The sequence below is a fragment of the Myotis nattereri genome, assembly GCF_964212035.1.
Source record: "Myotis nattereri genome assembly, chromosome: 16".
NCBI classification, from domain to species: Eukaryota; Metazoa; Chordata; class Mammalia; order Chiroptera; family Vespertilionidae; genus Myotis; species Myotis nattereri.
The window spans coordinates 46881757-46898989 of NC_138091.1; positions in this window are offsets into that span (position 1 = coordinate 46881757).

Here is a 17233-nt window from a genome sequence, read left to right on the forward strand (position 1 = left end):
TCTTGCCCAGGTCTTCCCTGTAGACGTGTAACTTGGGGGGCTGCCTCGAATAGTGAGAAGGCATGCACTCTGCCTTCCTAGCGGCCTTGGCTGGAAGCGGACCCATCCCTCCTGCAGGGAGGCAGGGCGCCCAGACTCTGCGCCTCTGCCCTCATCCGTCCAGTGCGGCTCCTTAAGCGCGCCTGCACTGTAGGTGGTGACTTTCCTTTAAAAAAAACAAAAAACAAAAAAAACCCCACAACCCACAGTGAGAAATACGTTGGCATTCTGGCCAATACACTTATACCCCTAGGAGAGTGTATATAACAAAGTTTCCAAAATCAATACTTTTCCCCGATATTTTTATTTATTTATGTATTTAATATATTTTATTGATTTTTGACAGAGAGGAAGGGAGAGGGATAGAGAGTTAGAAACATCGATCAGCTGCCTCCTGCACACCCCCTCCTGGGGATGTGCCTACAACCGAGGTACATGCCCTTGACCAGAATCGAACCTGGGACCCTTGAGTCCTCAGGCCAAGGGTCTATCCACTGAGCCAAACTGGCCAGGGCTTCCCGATATTTTTAACCCTTTCTTTTCTCTCTGCCCTTTTCTTCCTTTCCTGGAATTTTGAGAGAGAAAAAAAACACTCATAAAGGGTTGATACAATAAAAATATGAAATGCTGAGAATGCCTAATGCACAGGAATTGCTGAATAAATGTTAATAGCCTTCCAGTGTCCTCCTCTCGGGCGTAGCCTTTGAAAAACAAGACTTGAGAAAGAGATCACTCCTCTAAGACCCTCCATTGGCCCCGTACTCCTGCCTGGGTAAAAAGCCCAAACTTCACTTTTTAGGCACATGAGGTCCTTCACACTCTTTACTTGGGTATGTCATGCTTTATCTCCCTCCTCCGTCCCCTTTAACTTCCTACAAATCCACTCCTTTTGCCTGAAGGACATATTTCCCCCTTCCTAAACACTTAATGCTTCTCTCTACTATTTCCCTTCCTACCTAACCCCTCCTTTGTTTTGGGAAACTCCTACGCATCCTTCAAGACTGTGTTCAAAGTCTGGCCTGGCCGGTTTGGCTCAGTGGATAGAGCATTAACCTGCAGACTGAAGGGTCCCAGGTTCAATTCCAGTCAAGGGCATATGCTGGGATTGTGTGCTTGATCCCCAGTAGGGGGCGTACCGGAGGCAGCTGATCAATGACTCTCATCATTGATGTTTCTATCTTCCTTCCTCTCTGAAATCAATAAAAATATATATATATATATTTTTAAAAAGAATCTGAACACAAATCTCCCACCCAGCCTTAGCCTGTTCCTCCTCTGAACATTTCTTGGCACAAGCGTGAGTAAATTGCACACTTCTTTTCACTTCTGACTCCCTGCTAGATCTTGAACTGCCGCAGAAGGACTGAGGCGGTACACAGAGGACTGGCAGGAAATGCTCATTGAGCTAAAGAATGGATATTTGCATACAATCTGCCTAGGACTTGTTTATATAGACCACACATTCTGTTCCCAGGCCATTTTTCAAGTTCAGATTGCTTCACTGTCAAGCTAAGGACTCCACCCGGGTTCAGTGACTCAGGGGTTCAGGGAGGGGAGGTGGGGCTGAATATCCCGCTGGGCTGCTGCCAAGCCTTTTGTGGGATGAAAGCTGGGGGCAGCTGTGCCTCTCCCACCCCCAGAGCCCCATCAGGGAGACAGCAGAAGTGAAAAAAAAAAGTGTGCATGTGTGCGCGTGGGAAGGCAGGGTGCAAACACTTAAGAAGAATTTGGCAGCAATTTTGAGTCACTTGAATGGTGCTTCCCTTTTGAGAGTTGCCATTTTCTTATTTTTCCTTCATTTCTAGCCGATCTGGCCCCTCTCATACTAGAGGCACAGCCCAGGAAGAGCCACTTCCTAAGGAGAGGACCCCCTTCTACTTTCGTCAGGACCATTAAAGTCTCTCTTTTAAAAAAATATATATTTTTTTTATTGATTTCAGAGAGGAAGGGAGAGGGAGAGAGAGAGAGAAACATCAATGATGAGAGAGAATCACTCATTGGCTGCCTCCCGCAAGCCCCTCATGGGGTACCAAGCCAGCAAACCTGGCACGTGCCCAACCAGAATCGAACCTGGAACACTTCAGTCCGCAGGCCTATGTTCCGTCCACTGAGCCACACCGGCCCAGGCGACCATTGAAGTCTTAGAGCATCACTTGCAATTCTCAAAACTTGTGTTCCCAGAGATGGCTTCTTTCAAGATGGCCCGTCCTCAACAGGGAAGGAGGCCAGGCAGCTGGCTTCTCAGACCCATCGGAGAGCTTTTAATCCATTCTGAAGTCTGAGTCCCGTCCCAGGCCAGGGACATCAGAATCGCTGGGCTTGGGACCCGAGTGACAGCAGGAAGCAGTTCCTCAGGTGACTCCAGCGGGCAGCCAAAGGTTGAGAACCACTCCTTCGCCCAAAAGCATCTTCCCACTGGGGGTGCCCAAGTAAATAGTTCACGTGAACAGCCTGTACTTTCCACCCCTGCCCACTCCTGCCCCTCCCCTTTCTGAATTTCTCCCCTCCCCCACCCTACCTGCCTCAGTCTGCGGAGCCAGTGCCAGCAGGAGGTTCCTGCTATGTCTCAACATCAATTGGGGAGACAGCTCTTTCCCCGCGTGTCTGGGGCAGGTTCTCTCTCAGTGATGTTTACTTTCTTATTTCCAGCTTCTTTCTGCTCCCGTTCTCCCCATTTCTAATTTACAAAGCTAACCATTCCCCACCCCTGAAGGCCCCATGTTTATCTTACCCACCACAGCACCTTCCACTCCCAGCACATTGCTGGACATCTAGGGGGTACTCAGTAAATGTTTGTTGACCGACTGACTGACCGACCACATCCTTCTATCACTTTTCAAGGGCTTGTCCCCCTCCCTTCCAGCCCCAGCTTCTCACACGTCCATTTCTCGTCTCCTTCCCTGACTGCCCCTTACCCCCCTCCCTCTTCATTTTCCCAATGCTTTTCCTAACATCCCCTTGGTCCTTCTCCTTTCCATGCGGCTGCCTCCATCTAGTTGGTACCAGAAAATGAGTGTTGATCCCCCAGGATGTCGAGGGCACTAGTGGGAGGGATGGACGGACCCAGAACCCAAGTTTCTGCCCTTGAGAAGCTCCAAACCCCTCTGGGGTCTCCTAGGACGAACCACACGTTCCGCTGCTGCCGGACGCCCAGAAGCTAGAACAGCCGTGGGCAAACTACGGCCCGCGGGCCGGATCCGGCCCGTTTGAAATGAATAAAACTAAAAAAAAAAAAAGACCGTACCCTTTTATGTAATGATGTTTACTTTGAATTTATATTAGTTCACACAAACACTCCATCCATGCTTTTGTTCCGGCCCTCCGGTCCAGTTTAAGAACCCACTGTGGCCCTCGAGTCAAAAAGTGTGCCCACCCCTGAACTAGAAGGATAGCAGTGAGTGTCCCAGCTCCTGACTCGCTGTTGGTCCACGCTCACGGCCACGACCCCGGTTTATTGTTTATTTTTGAAGCGTCACAGCCAACTCCGCCTTCTCCAGGCTGCTCATTCTGCCTTGGGGATTTCCCCAGTAGCCTCTGCTTCTCTCTTTTCCCTCCTGGGGTTTTCTACATTCTCTTCTCTTTCCACCTGCAGAGAAATCAGAGTTGCCGGCTTTTGGAACCACCCTGACACTCTCATATTCCCAGAGAAAGATCGGATGAGGCCAACACCTCGTTTAAATCTTGGTTATTTTTTCCCTCCCAGGTTCACCTATTTCTTTTTCCTCCGTCTTCTGTGAGCATAAAAAAAAATGGAAAGAGGTTGTAAAAGACACCTCCCTCTTATTCTGTGGCAGCTACCCCACTCAGCACCCCGGGTGCGCACACACACAGCCACCCCTCCTTTTACTCGGCCCGGGGATGCCCCTCCGGACTCATGGACCCATGCCCTGACTCATCACCTCCCTCTGCCTCCTGGTTCCCCTGCCCAGGCCGATGGCTGTCCACCAACTGCCATGGAATCTTCCAGCAAAGGCATTCCACCCATACCTCCCCCGGGGTTCATTCTCCTTCCCTGGTTCTTCCCACGCCAGCCCCTTTGGGATGAGGGCTGTGAAACAGGAAGAAAAGGCAGCTTCCCACCCGCAAGAGAGAAGGAACCTTTAGGATGGAAGGCGCCGGGGCCCCGCAGCCTTTGCCTGTCACCACCAGGGGGCGCCCAAGCCCACGGCATCTCCAAAAGCAGAGGCTGGGTGCCCCCCCCACCCCAAAGTATAACTGAAATATAGCGTTATATTCCTTTCAGGTGCACAGCACAGTGATTCGATATTTATATATATTGTGAAATTATCACCACGACAGGTCTAATCACCATCTGTCACCACACAAAGTTACCTGTGGTTGTTTTTTCTTGCAATGAGAACCTTCAAAGTGCATTCTCCCAGCGACTCTCAAATACCTCATACACAGGGTTCTTAACTTACAGGGAGGGAGGGCAGGCATGGAAATTCCATTTAACAAGCACGCATTGGGTGCCTACTGTGGGCCAGGCCCAGACCGTGCTCTGCTCCGCCTGGAAACAGTATGTGGTCCAGCCTCCACCAAGACTCCCTGGAAAGAGCCATTTACTTGCCTCTTGGAGGAATCCTTGCCTACCTATCCGCTTGTCACCACCTCTGGTAACAGCGCCCTCGCTCACTTCAGCTTCTTCCCTGCGCTCAGCCCCTCTCCACCCCTCCTGGCCCTGGCCACAGCTCCATATCTGCTCCTCTGACCCCGGCCACAGTTCCATATCTGCTCCTCTGACCCCGGCCACAGCTCCATATCTGCTCCTCTGACCCCGGCCACAGCGGGCTGGCACCTTCCCGGCTGACCACGGTGGGTGGTGAATTTCCTCGGGGTGGGCACTGTCTCCCTCTCTCTTCTGGGTCCCCGACCCTCTTCTGTGGAAGCCCCATCTCTGTTGCCATTACTAGCTTCCTGTTTCCCCAGACGCCCCGAGTGTGGACGGTGTGGGTTCAGGGAGGCCACTGGCTGGGAGGCTGGGGGGCTGGGATGGGGAGCCCCACTTCACTTGGCAGTGCCGATCCAGCCGGCAGAGACTCGGGAAGTGGGCGAAGGTGGCGATAACAATAACAATAATAATATTAATAATAACACCGGGGCCCACAAAACGGCTGTGAGGTGCCCTCTAATGATCCCTTATATTTATAGATCTTCTCTTCCGAGACACTTCAGAGCCCTCGCCCAATTAACCCTGCCGCTTCCCTGGGAGGGACAATTAACCCCGTCTTTTATGGCCAGGGGAAACCGCGGCCCTGAGAAGACAATGGAGGTGGCCAAGGCCACAGGTGCGTCAGTGACAGCGGCAAGGTGTAGGGTAGCACTCTCTCCTTCCTTCCTCCGCTGTCCGGCCCCACATAGGTAGACGACGTGTGTGCCCGTGTGCACACATGCGCACACCCACCGTCCATCCCAAATCTGCCTCGCCAGGGGCCTCGGCATCTGGGAGAGGCTGCAACTGGGGCAAAAGATTTTGTGTCTGGGGTAACGAGGAGGGACCTCCCGGGTATGGCCGAGGAGGCCTTCTCGGGGCCAGCCGCGGCTCTGCGGGAATCTCTCTGTTCTGTGGGGCAGGCCTCACGCCTGGCAGCGGGCCAGTCAGGACTACCAGCCTCTCCCAGTGTAAGGACTTAAGAGGAAAGAAATGTGGGGTGTCTGGGGCCCCGTATACAACATGTCCCCACTGACAGGGCCCCGCAGATGTTCACCCTGAAGAGCAGTGTGAATGAAGGACCCCAGGAACCCTCCCAGCCCCAGGATTGGGGATGGAAACGTGATTCCGAGCAGAAGAGGTGGGGTAGCCCTCGAGAGGAAGAAGAGAGCGGCAGTGATCTGGCCTGGAGGAGACACTGAGGAGGAGAGAGACGGTGCTGGGGCCGGTTACTCAATCTCAGCTTCCAGCCCTGGCCCGTTCGGCTCAGCGGATAGAGCTTCGGCCTGCGTACTGAAGGGTCCCAGGTTCGATTCCCGTCTAGGGCACATGCCGGGGTTGGGTTGCAAGCTCGATCCCCAGTAGGGGGCATGGAGGAGGCAGCCGCTCAATGATTCTCTCTCATCATTGATGTTTCTCTCTCTCCCTTCCTCTCTGAAATCAATACAAATATGTGTTTTTAAAAAAAATCTCAGCTTCCAGTCTTCACCAGAAAAGTAAAACCGACACAGGGAGAAGCATGCGTCTGGTCCTGCACTTGGGTGTGGAAAGAGGGGATGTGCTTCTGTTTGCAGCAGCAGGGAGCAAGGTTCTCTCATGGGAGAGCTTCCTGCTCATACAAAGCAATGCCCTGGAGCAGGGGACAGCCCAGGCCGTGAGGTAGAAGTGGGGTGCCACTGGGCTGATACGGACTCTGGTTGCAGTCGGCTTGGACGCCGGGACTGGAGGGTTGCTCGTGGGTGAGTTCCCGTTTGGAGAGAAGAGCAGTGGGAGCCACTGTGAGGCGGCCGAGGCTGGGTGCTTCACGTCTCTGAGGCTTCTGGACTGCCCCCCCACCCCCACCCCGCCCCACAGCTTCACCCCTGACTCTCCTCTTGCCTCTGACCCCTGACCCCTGCAGCCAGGGCCTGGGATGGATGGCCCCGCCCCCAGCTCCAGGTTTCCTGCAGAAACTCCCAGGTCCACATTGCTGAGAGTTTACTAGGGCTCCCAGCTGGGTCCCACCTTTGATCTGGCTTCAAAAAATAAAAAGCCGTCCCAGGAGAGCAATTTTCCCCGGCCTGCTGGGGAGGGAGGCAGGCTGGAGGCAGGTCCTGACCAGCCCGGCCCACTCCTCCTGGAGCCTGAAGTCTGACGCTGGTGGCAGGAGGGCTGAGGGCCATGGGAGTGAAGCCCTCTTCCCTCTCTGGCTTCCTCCTCTCCCCGCCAGAGCGCCCAGCTCAGGCTAGGCTCCCAGCCCGACCGCCTGCCACCCAGGAGGAAGGGCGGTCCAGCTGCTCCCCTCACCAACTTCCCCACACGGGGCTCCCCACCCCAACCTCCTGCCTATGGGGCTGGGGGAGAGCAGCGCCCTGCTCGGGAGGCCAGCGTCTCTCCCCTGCACCCCTGGCCCGGTCCTGAGAAGCGCTGCCTGACCTCAGGGTGGGGCCTGGCCATGGGCAAGTCTGCCCACCTGCTGGGCACCTGAGACATGACTCAGTTGGCGGTCGCAGAGCCAGCTCTGGTCTTGGACGAAGGGGTGGGGAGGGGAAGGTCAGGCTGGAGAGAGGTCAGCCTTTTAGGGTGCTCCCTCCCCATCTTCTCCATCTTCCCGGCAGAAGCCCCGCCCCCTCCCAGTTCAAAGGCTCTGGCTCCTCACCTGTCCCAGATGCTTCCCGGCCCTTTTAAGTGGTGAGCAGCGCAGCCCTCCCCCACCCAGCTGTGGCTCCTCCTTGCAGGCGCAGGGAGCCTGGGGGACCCGGGCGATGGGGCGCAGAGTCCAGCGTCTGAGAGGAAGCAGAGACACACGCTCAAACCCAGCTGAGCTGCCCCCAGGGATGTGGAGCCCTGGACACGGGGCCGTGGACCCACTTGCTCATCCTTCCTTTGGGGGAAGGAGCCAGGGGTCCAGCCCCAGGGAAAACCGCAGCTGGTTTAAGGGGCAAGAAGTGAGGCTATGGAGCCAGGCACCTTCTGCTCATGAGAGTTACAGGGCTTTCTCTGTGCTTCCTGATTGTGCCATCTCTGTCTCCCTTCAGGTGAGACTCCAGCCACACCTACACACTCCCGAAAGCACTCCCTCAATATCAGGACTCTTCCAGAAGCGGCCTGAAGCCACCCACACTCCGGCTCCCACTTCCAGGCCACGGCTGCTGCCCCCCCCCCTCCCCTCACCTTGCCCCAGGCACCTCTCCCCGACCTGGGGCAGGGAGGAGAGTCCAGGGTGGGGGAGGAAGTTGGGAGTCACCTAGTCTGCAGGTGGGGCGGGGTCCCCATGGCGATACCATCTTTCTGGCAGCTCCAACCTGTTCTATTGGTGAGCGAGTTTTTTTTTTTTTTTTTTTCCTAGAGGAGAAAGGTGAAGGCTTCGGAGGGGAGTTATTCCGGCTCTGAAGTGTCCTTGCAGCTCCCGAGGCCCCTCCAGGCCTTGAGCAAGAGCTGTAAATCTCTCCCCACCCACAGGCCTGGGGGTGCCTGCTGCTGGGACTTTCATGTCGGGAGGTTTTATGCGTTTGCTCCCCTGTCAGGCTCCACAGCTCCTGCCCGGGGCCTCTCCCCAGCCTGTAAAAATCCAGTCCCATAAATCTTAGCTGCCCCCCTAAGGGCCAAGCAGTGTTCCTCCCACTCCACCTCCACCCCTAAGCATCCCTCCCCCACGAGAGATAGCAGAGCAGTGGCAGGAACAGAGGCAAAGGGCTTCCCAGGAGGGCCGCAGTTGAGTGGGGCTCTCTGGGGCCTCCTGCCCCCCCCCCCTTCTCTGCAGCAGCTGCTGCCTGGTGGGTTTGGACATTGCAACCGAAAGGTCCCCTGCGGCCACTTCCAGAGCTGGAGGGGCTCCTGGGGGGTCTCTGGTTGGGAGGCCCTTGGTCTCCGTGGCCTGCTAGCATCCACCTGAGCCTCCTGAGACAGGTGGCTGTCTGTCTGCCAAGCCCCCAGGTGTAGTCAGAAGTGGCAGGCAGCCCAGCGACTATGCCACTTTCCTGGATCCAAATGGGGAGCCTGGAGAATGGGAAGGGGATGCTCGTGGCTGAGACCTGGAGGGCTCCCAGATGACTTGTAGGGGGTCAGTGAGTTCCATAGTAAAACACAGTTCTTAACTTCCCAGTCTGATGGGGGAGACTGGGCACTCCCCCAGGACTGGGCCAGAGAGAAGGGGGTCAGGCTGCAGGCCCTGGGGTGAGTCTGGGGGCTGGGCCAGGAAGAGAGGGATGGGCTTGTTGTGCCTGGGGACCTCTGGCTGGAGAAGGGGAACACAGGACCAGCCGACGAAGGAGGAAAAGGTGGGAGCTGCAGAGGGACAGGGCGTCTCCGGTGGAGGGAACAGTCTGTTCGCAGGTTCCCAGGGGGAGAGGATGCGGCCTGGGCGGGAGCCCAGAGCAGTTTGTCAGGAAGGTGAGGAGCCTGTGCCTGGCTCTGCCCGTCCTGGAGTCAGAGGTGAAACTGAAGGTTGGGAGCGGCCAGGTGGGCACTGGGAGAGAGGGCAGGCAGCGAATCTCGCTTCTGGAAGAGAGGACACTGGGAAGCCCGCATTCTTAGCAAATGAAAGTCATCGCACCCACCCCTCCCCATCCCACCAGGCCCAGATTCAGCCTGACTTACATCCCATCTCCCTATTATCACTGTCAGACCAAGATAGTGCTAGTGGCCGCCATTTATTGAGCAACTTCCTGCATGTTAGGCACTGCTCTAAGCACTTTACATCTACTCATCCCACTTTACAGATGAGGAAACTGAGGCACGGGGAGCTCATTGGCTGAAATGAGAGGTGGCCACCCAGGGTCACCCAGCTGGATAATGGCCCAGTCAGAATTCCAACTGCAGAGCCGGGTTCTCCGCCTCTGCCCTCTACTGCCAAGGACCTCCTCTGTACCTCCCCCGGCGCCCACAGAAACCAACGGGGGTGCTGGCCCCTTTCCTCAGGAAAGGAGCAGCGTGGCTAATGTTGTTCTGATCCTCTCAATCCCCTTTGCTTCCTGGGGATTGCCCACCTCTGAAGCAGCACCAGGGACTAGCTGCTTCCTCCCTCCGGGTGCCCTGCCGCCCGCTAGCACCCAGCTGCCATCAAGAAACTGGGCAGCAGCAAAAGTGAAACTGACTCAGCTGGTTTCCCACCCCCCACCGAGGGAAATGGGGAGCAGCCTGGGTTGGACAACAACCAATTAGGCACTTTTTATTGCTCACGCCGTCGTAATCCTCGGAACTTGGCCAGGATGGAGAGGAGGAAATGGGAAAGGATGGAATTCCAAAAAGCCTTCAGCGTTCATCCCAGCCGTTCCCGTTCCCCCGCTGCCAGGTGGGAGAGCCCCGCTGCCATCCAGGAGAACTGCAAGCGGGGCTGCAGCCCTGGGCTCTGTGTCTCCTGAGAGTCCTTCAATATCAGAAAGGGGTTTTCCCCCGGCTGGTGTGGCTCAGTGGTTGACCCATGAACCAGGAGGTCATTTTGGGCTCGATCCCCAACAGGGGGCGTGCAAGAGGCAGCCAATTGATGATTCTCTCTCATCATTGATGTTTCTTTTTTTTTTTTTTTCTTTTTTTTAATATATTTTATTGAGTTTTTACAGAGAGGAAAGGAGAGAGATAGAGAGTTAGAAACATCGATGAGAGAGAAACATCCACCAGCTGCCTCCTGCACACTCCCCACTGGGGATGTGCCCGCAACCAAGGTACATGCCCTTGACCGGAATCGAACCTAGGACCTTTCAGTCCGCAGGCCGACGCTCTATCCACTGAGCCAAACCGGTTTCGGCCATCATTGATGTTTCTATCTCTCGCTCCCTCTCCCTGCCTCTCTCTGAAATAAATAAAAACATTTTTTTTTTTTTTTAAAAGAAAGGGGTTTCTCCAGTCCTTTGTTCCAGCAACTCAGGGAAGAAGAGGAATCGTGTCTCTGTTCCCAGAACAGAGTCAGCAGGGAGCAGGCACCCACACGGTTTCGGAGGCCTCTGTGGTGCCTCTGCACGCTGGCTCAGGGGTCAGAGGATTACAGGTGTTTCTAGTACAATCTGACTCTCAGGCCAGTCGCTCCTGGAGGACAGTGGTTTTGTCTCCTTCAGACTGAACACTCCTCGAGACGGTGTCTTCCAAGAACGGGCCATGCCTCACTGTCCCCGGCCCCTTCCTTCAACCACCCCGGGCAGAGCTCTGTCCACGGTGGGCCACTCCTGCTGTCCATAGAACAGTGATTCTGGCCTTGACCCCAAGGGGGCTACATCCTGGTTAGGAAGTGCCACCATGGCCTTTCAGAACCTCCATGTCCTCAGCTGTAAAATGGGGTAATAATAGAACCCAGCCGGGGTTGTGAAGGTGAACGCCTGGCCCACAGCCAGGACTCTGTACATGACGGCTCTTATCAGCTTCTTGGGAATCTGAGACTCCTTCCAGCAGAACACAGGACGGGACTCCAGGAACCCAGGCATCGAGGGGTCGCCCACAGAATGCCAGGGGCCGAAGCTAGCTGGCCTGGTGGCTCTGCGAGGGTCTCTGGCTGAGACCCAGGTAGACAGGTGAGGCCCATTATCTCTAAGAAGGAGCAAGGGGGGCTGTGGTCAGCATGGGCAGCCTCAAAGACTTGGCGCAGAGAGCGTAGCCATAAAAATGGGCATCAAGTTAGGACCCAACTGTCTCCGCCAAGTGGAGAGGAGCAGGGACTGTGCATCTCAGAAGGCCAGGCAGGAGTTTGGTGGCTTCTATGCCAGGAAGGCAGTGGTTTCGAGCCCCACAGAGATGCTTGGAGGGTGGTGGAGGGCTGGGCATGGGCAGGGGATGGACACAAAGACCTCTCCCCGATCAGGGATTCCAAAATCTCCCGAAGGAGGAGAGAGGACAGAAGGTGAAACCACACCCAAGCTGAACACACACCGACTTCTCTGCCAGGTTAGAGACACACCCCTGAGTTCAGAGTGGTCCATATGCCCCTCTCTCAGGGGGGTGGGGACCTGGGGGGCATGGCAGCTGCTTCGAGGGGGGGCAGTTCTCCCCTGAGTATGGACCCTGATGGGGCTGAACACATTGACACTTGGCCTGGAGCCAGGCCCTCGGGCAGGTGGGGCGGGCGAGTGGGAGGAGGGAGCACCATGACCTTACAGAGGAGATAGCCCAGACCCCAGCGCCCTGGGTATTGGGCCCGGAGGCAGAAGCCAGCTGGAATGGGGAAGTGCGGTGGGAGGAGGGGCTCTGAAGCTCTTGGGAGAATCTGGAAGGAAAATGCTCTTTTGTTCCTTTCCGAGTTTCAGTTTCAATGCAAAAGTCGCCTCCACAGGAAAGCCTCTCTATAAGCTTCCCCCCTCTCCCCCCTCCCCGGCCAGTACTGTGACCAGGCTGCAAGCGGGTCCTGAAGATGACACAGTCAGGGAGCCGCTGGTCAGAGAGGGGAGACAGGGTTCTGGACCACAGAGATGTCCCAGGCTGATGGGGAAGATAGGGTGCATTCCTGACCCTCCGTCAGAGCCCGGGACCAGGGACAGATAGGGAAGGAACAGACCGCTGAGGTGGTGCTAGAATGGAAGGGCATCTAGGGAGGGGGCTGGGTGCGGCTGTTGGGACAAAGCTTCCCGGAGGAGAATGTGAAACAGATTAAGGGAGGGAGGCCAGGGAATGCCATTTATCCTTAAGCTCTGCCCCTTTCTCCAGAGAAGAAACTGCCTGAGACTCTACAGCACATCTGAGCCAGGATTCTAAGTCCCCCTTCCCCCCAGGTTTTGGGGAGGGTGCCAGGATAAAATGCAGAAGGTGGAGGGGGCGGAGGGCTAAAGGGGTGAGTGGGAGAGGGCGGGGAAGCTTGTCATTTTGGTGAAATTCCTCCCTGGCCCATGGATGACCCAGAGCCACTTAAAGGAAAAGGAGAGAGAAGAGGCCAGTTGAACAGGTCCCGGTGGCCGCAGTGAGTCAGGGTGCCGGCCGGCCGTCTGATCCTATGAGCCAAATCTCGAATCTCTGGGGCTTTAAAGGCTCCTTGTGTCTGGCCTCAAAGCCACCGCCCAGTAGTGATCTGCCCCCTCCCTCTCCTCCTTCTCTTCACGCCCCTTTGCTGCTCTCTGCTCTCTGACCCCAGAGCCTGCAGGACCCCTTCTCCCTGGGAGGCTGAGTCACTTCTCCCCTTACCCAAATTTGGGGAAGACACGGATAAGAAAACGGCAGGATGAAGGGGCGGTGCAGCTGGGCACAGGGCATGGGAGCCAGAGAAATCAATGCTGTCCAGCTAATGGGAGGCCTGGCTGCTGGTCCCCCTCCAATAGGCAGGCGGAATTTAACCCTTTGTAAGGGGCGGGCCTGTGTAGAGTGTGTGGGGAGAAGGTGAAGGTGGAGAGAAGGAGGAATTAATATGGGCCCCAGAGCCCCTTTATGTGGGTGCTAATTGCCATTAGAGCAGTGGTTCTCAACCTGTGGGTTGCAACCCCTTTGGCGGTCGAACGACCCTTTCACAGGGGTCGCCTAAGACCATCCTGCATATCAGGTATTTACATGATGATTCATAACAGTAGCAACATGACAGTTATGAAGTAGCAACGAAAATAATGTTATGGTTGGGTCACAACATGAGGAACTGTATTTAAAGGGCCAGAAGGTTGAGAACCACTGCATTAGAGGAAGTTAATTAGAAGGAAATACTGCAGGGGGACAGGACCCTTCAGCTCTGGGTCTGAACCTGTGGGGACGTCAGGGAATTCCCATCAGCCCCCTGCTCTGGATAGGTCCAAGTCGGGCCAGCCCAGGGGGTCTCCTTGGGTATTTTCTTAAAAAAAATATATATATATATATATAACTGAATTCAGAGAGGAAGGGAAAGGGAAAGAGATAGAAACATCAATGATGAGAGGGAATCATTGATTGGCGGCCCCCTGCATGCACCCTCCTGGGATATGCCTTTGACCGGAATCGAACCCGGGATCCTTCAGTCTGCAGGCTGAAGCTCTATCCACTGAGCCAAACCAGCTAGGGCTCCTCGGGCATTTTCCAAGTTAAGACCCTTGGACCGCCCAGCCTCTCAGTAGGAAGGGCCTAGATGGCCTAGCCAGTGGTCGGCAGACTCATTAGTCAACAGAGGCAAATATCAACAGTACTTCTTCAAAACAGACTCGCCCGGGCCGAAAACCGACTTCTGCGCATGGGCCATGAAGCTTCAATCGCACTGTACGTGTGTGCCCGCACGTGGTATTTTGTGGAAGAGCCACACTCAAGGGACCAAAAACTCACGAGCCGCAGTTTGCCAACCAAGGGCCTAGGCCATCCTCCTGGCGCCAGGCACATTCATGGGGGTGGGTCTCCTTGGCAGAGCCAAAGGCTCCTTAGAGCCCGTCGGAGCCAGGATGGGGCATGGAGGGGGGGCGGGGGCAAGGAATGGGATGTGAACTGTTCGCTCTGTTGGAGGAGAGGAAGGAAGAGGGTGTCTCTTGAGCTCCTGGACACTCTCCCCCAGCTCACAGGCGTTGGCACCACAGGCCTGCGCCTGACTGGCTGGGGGAGCTCAGAGCCTGGCTGAGCCCCAGTCGCAGGAGGGGGGGAAGACAGTGGCGAGGGGGTGGGATGTCTCTTCCGCCTGGTAGATTAGTGACTCTGAGACAGGAGAGGGCCTGTCACCAGGCCCATAAATAAAGCATCTGCGTCTCTCCCTCCATCTGTGTTTATCTGTCTGGCCTCCCGTTTCCGGGACAGGAGATGTCTCCGCACCCCCAGCATCAAACGCCTGGCGCTGGGAGGGAGGCGGGGCAGCCTCCCTTGGCCTCCGCTCTCAACCTGTTTCTGCTTCCTCAAATCCCTTCCTCTCAGCCCTCCCTCTCCAGCCCGGTCACTGATTCCAAGAGGCCTCTGGGACGGGTGGACGGGGAGGTGGGGTTCAGAGCATGGTCCAGGGTCTCGATCCAACAGCTCTGCCATCTCCTCTCAGTGCTCATCCTTGGCGGCCTCCAGAGAAGGTGCCCTGGGGCCCAGAGGGAGGAGCTGGGAGGCCTGAGTGTCTTCAAGGAGCAGCGCCAGGGGAGGGAGGCAGGCTTGCTCCCTAGTGATGCTGAGGGGCCAGGAGAGGGGCCTCAGGCAGAGAGCCTGGTGCACCCCCCCACACACACTCCTCCCAGGATGTAGTGGCCACGGGGAGAAGACCCTGCCTCTCCCCTCCCACCTCTGCTGACTTTTCCTCTCAGCACCCTCCTCCCCTCTCTCTGCTTTCTCAGGCCCTAGGCAAGTCCAGGCTGTTCCTAGAACCCAGGACATGCCACCAGGGCTTTGTAAAGTGTGGTCCTCAGGCTACTTGCATCGACATCCCTGAGAAAGGGAAGGGGAAATGCTTGCCTGAATGCACATTCCTGGGCCCCACAGATGTACAGAGTCAAGAGGGGCTCAGGACCTTTCATTTTAATGAGCGACCAGGGGATGCTGGTGTAGTTCAGGCTGGAGAACCACCCCCGTGTGCTATCGGAGGTGCTATCAGGCTCTCTTGTTCTCCTTTACGTTCTCGGAGCCCAGCACAGTGCCTGCCTGGGACATGGTAAGTGTTCCGTTCCATAGACATAGGGAGATGGAATGCATTTCTAGACGGCGAATGCCCCTTCTTTCACACCAGGCCTCCTTCCCTGGCCTCTCCAGCAGCCCCAACCTCAAGCTCTTGCTTTCTGCCGAGGGTAATGCCAAAGTAGTTCAGCCAGAACCCCCGGCGCCACATGTCACAGGTGAGCCCCAGCGTCACATGGCCTGGCACTCACAGAAACACTCCAACGGTAGGGATTGCGGGTGCCAGGGCAGGTTGGGAGGCGTCTCTCGCTGGGGCAGGTGAGGCCGCTCAGCTCTCCCCTGATGCCACATGAGGCGCCATCTCCGTCACCCACCCACAGGGAGCAGTGCTGGGGTACAGGGCCCTTGTGCCCGGGGCAAGGAGTGGCCGGAGTCAGGGAAGGGGAAAGTCACAGAGAAGGAACATGATCAAAACTGCGTGACCGAAGAGCCAGCGCCGCGTGAGGGCTGAGGCGGAGACGAACACGCCTGCTGCACACTCAGGGTTTCCCAGGGGCCCAGCCGTCCAGGCGGGAATGCGTGCACGGTCCCTCCTCCTCTCTAAGCCTCGTTTTCCTGAATTCAAACGAGCACCTCTAGAAAGAGAGCTGTGGCTCTTGCCGACGTGGCGTCTCCTCCTTGGGCCAGGGCCAGGGCCAGGGCCAGGACCACCCCATGTTGCCGCCTCTGGTTTGCATGGCATTGCTTGTGCTGGACCACAGTGCAGTGGGCAAATGAATAGAAAGTGCTGGGGCTCCAAGGTAAGGAGTCTGCCTGAGGCGAAGGCAAGAGAGGATGTGGAGAGAAGCACAGGAAGGTGCCTGCAGCAGTGAGATCCCCCACCCCCCTCCCCCGCCCCAGGCACACTCTGATGGCCTTTCCAGCTCCAAGTAGCGAAGGCAGCCTAGGACTGTGGAAGCCCTAGCACTGCCCTCCCAGGAAGCCTGGGAGGGGAGGGAGCAGGGGACCGAGGTGTCTGGGGGTGGTCAGGACAGCTCTGATGAAGGGCAGTCAAGCAGGGTCCCAGGACCCCGGGGGGCAGCAGGAGCCTGGGAACCGGATCCATGAGTGCAGTAACATGGGGATGGCAAGCCGAGATGATGGAGGCTGGAGGCTTGGGAGAGGAGGAGGAGGAGGAAGAGGAGGAGACAGATGCCAGGCCAGAGTTTGCTGAGGGAGGAAGAGGCACAATCACCCGGGCAGGAGGGGAGATGGCCGAAGCTGCCACCCTGGCCATCACTGGGGTTGGAGGGGAAGCTGAGACATGGGCCAGTGGAGGCAGGAGAGCAGGCTGTCTGGGTTGCTCCCCTGTGGTGGGTAGAACGTTTCCTGCTGAACCCAAGCTCAGGCCAGTCAAAGAGGCAGCGTCCTCGACCTTAGAGAGAAGTGCTGATCTGAGGGCGGAGCACAGGGCCACCTGAAGGGAGCTCTCTGTCCCTAGGACGCAGCCCAGGTCTTTGGGAAGCCTGCCGTCTAATGAAGGGGACAGCATCCTTGCCTCTGGCCTACAGTGGCCGTGGGGGCACCACTGGGCACTATACACACTGAGCCTTCCAGAGGGCGGGGGGACCCCAACGTAAGGTAGCAATCAGTTCAGCAGGCTCAGCAGGGGAGGCTTCCTGAAGTGGATTTTGAGGGAGGTTTTGAAGATGGAGAAAGATAGGGGTTAGGGCTTCCTCCTCGGTTGGCCTGGAGCAGTGAGGGGGGCGAGCTGGTGAGGATGAAGGGGGGACAGCTGGCACAGCGGCCTCTGGGCAGCAGCCCTGGACGGCCCTGGTGCAGGGGAGACCCCACCTACGGAAGAGCCCTGTGTCAGGGGAACGGCTGAGAGGAGACATGACTTGACCAGGGTGACCCCGCTCCTCGGAGGCAGAGCTGAGACCAGAGACCAGATCTGCAGGCTCCTCTCTTCCCCGCCCCGGCTGGCGAGCTGACAACCTGGGCTGCTATCAGAGGGCCCCCAGCGCGGGGCCACCTTCCAGGCGGCTGTTAGAACCGGGAAAGTACCTGACTCTCCCATGGCCTCTGTTTCCCCATCTGTACTTTGGGCCCTTTCATCTAAGGAGGGGAAAGTCCTTTGCA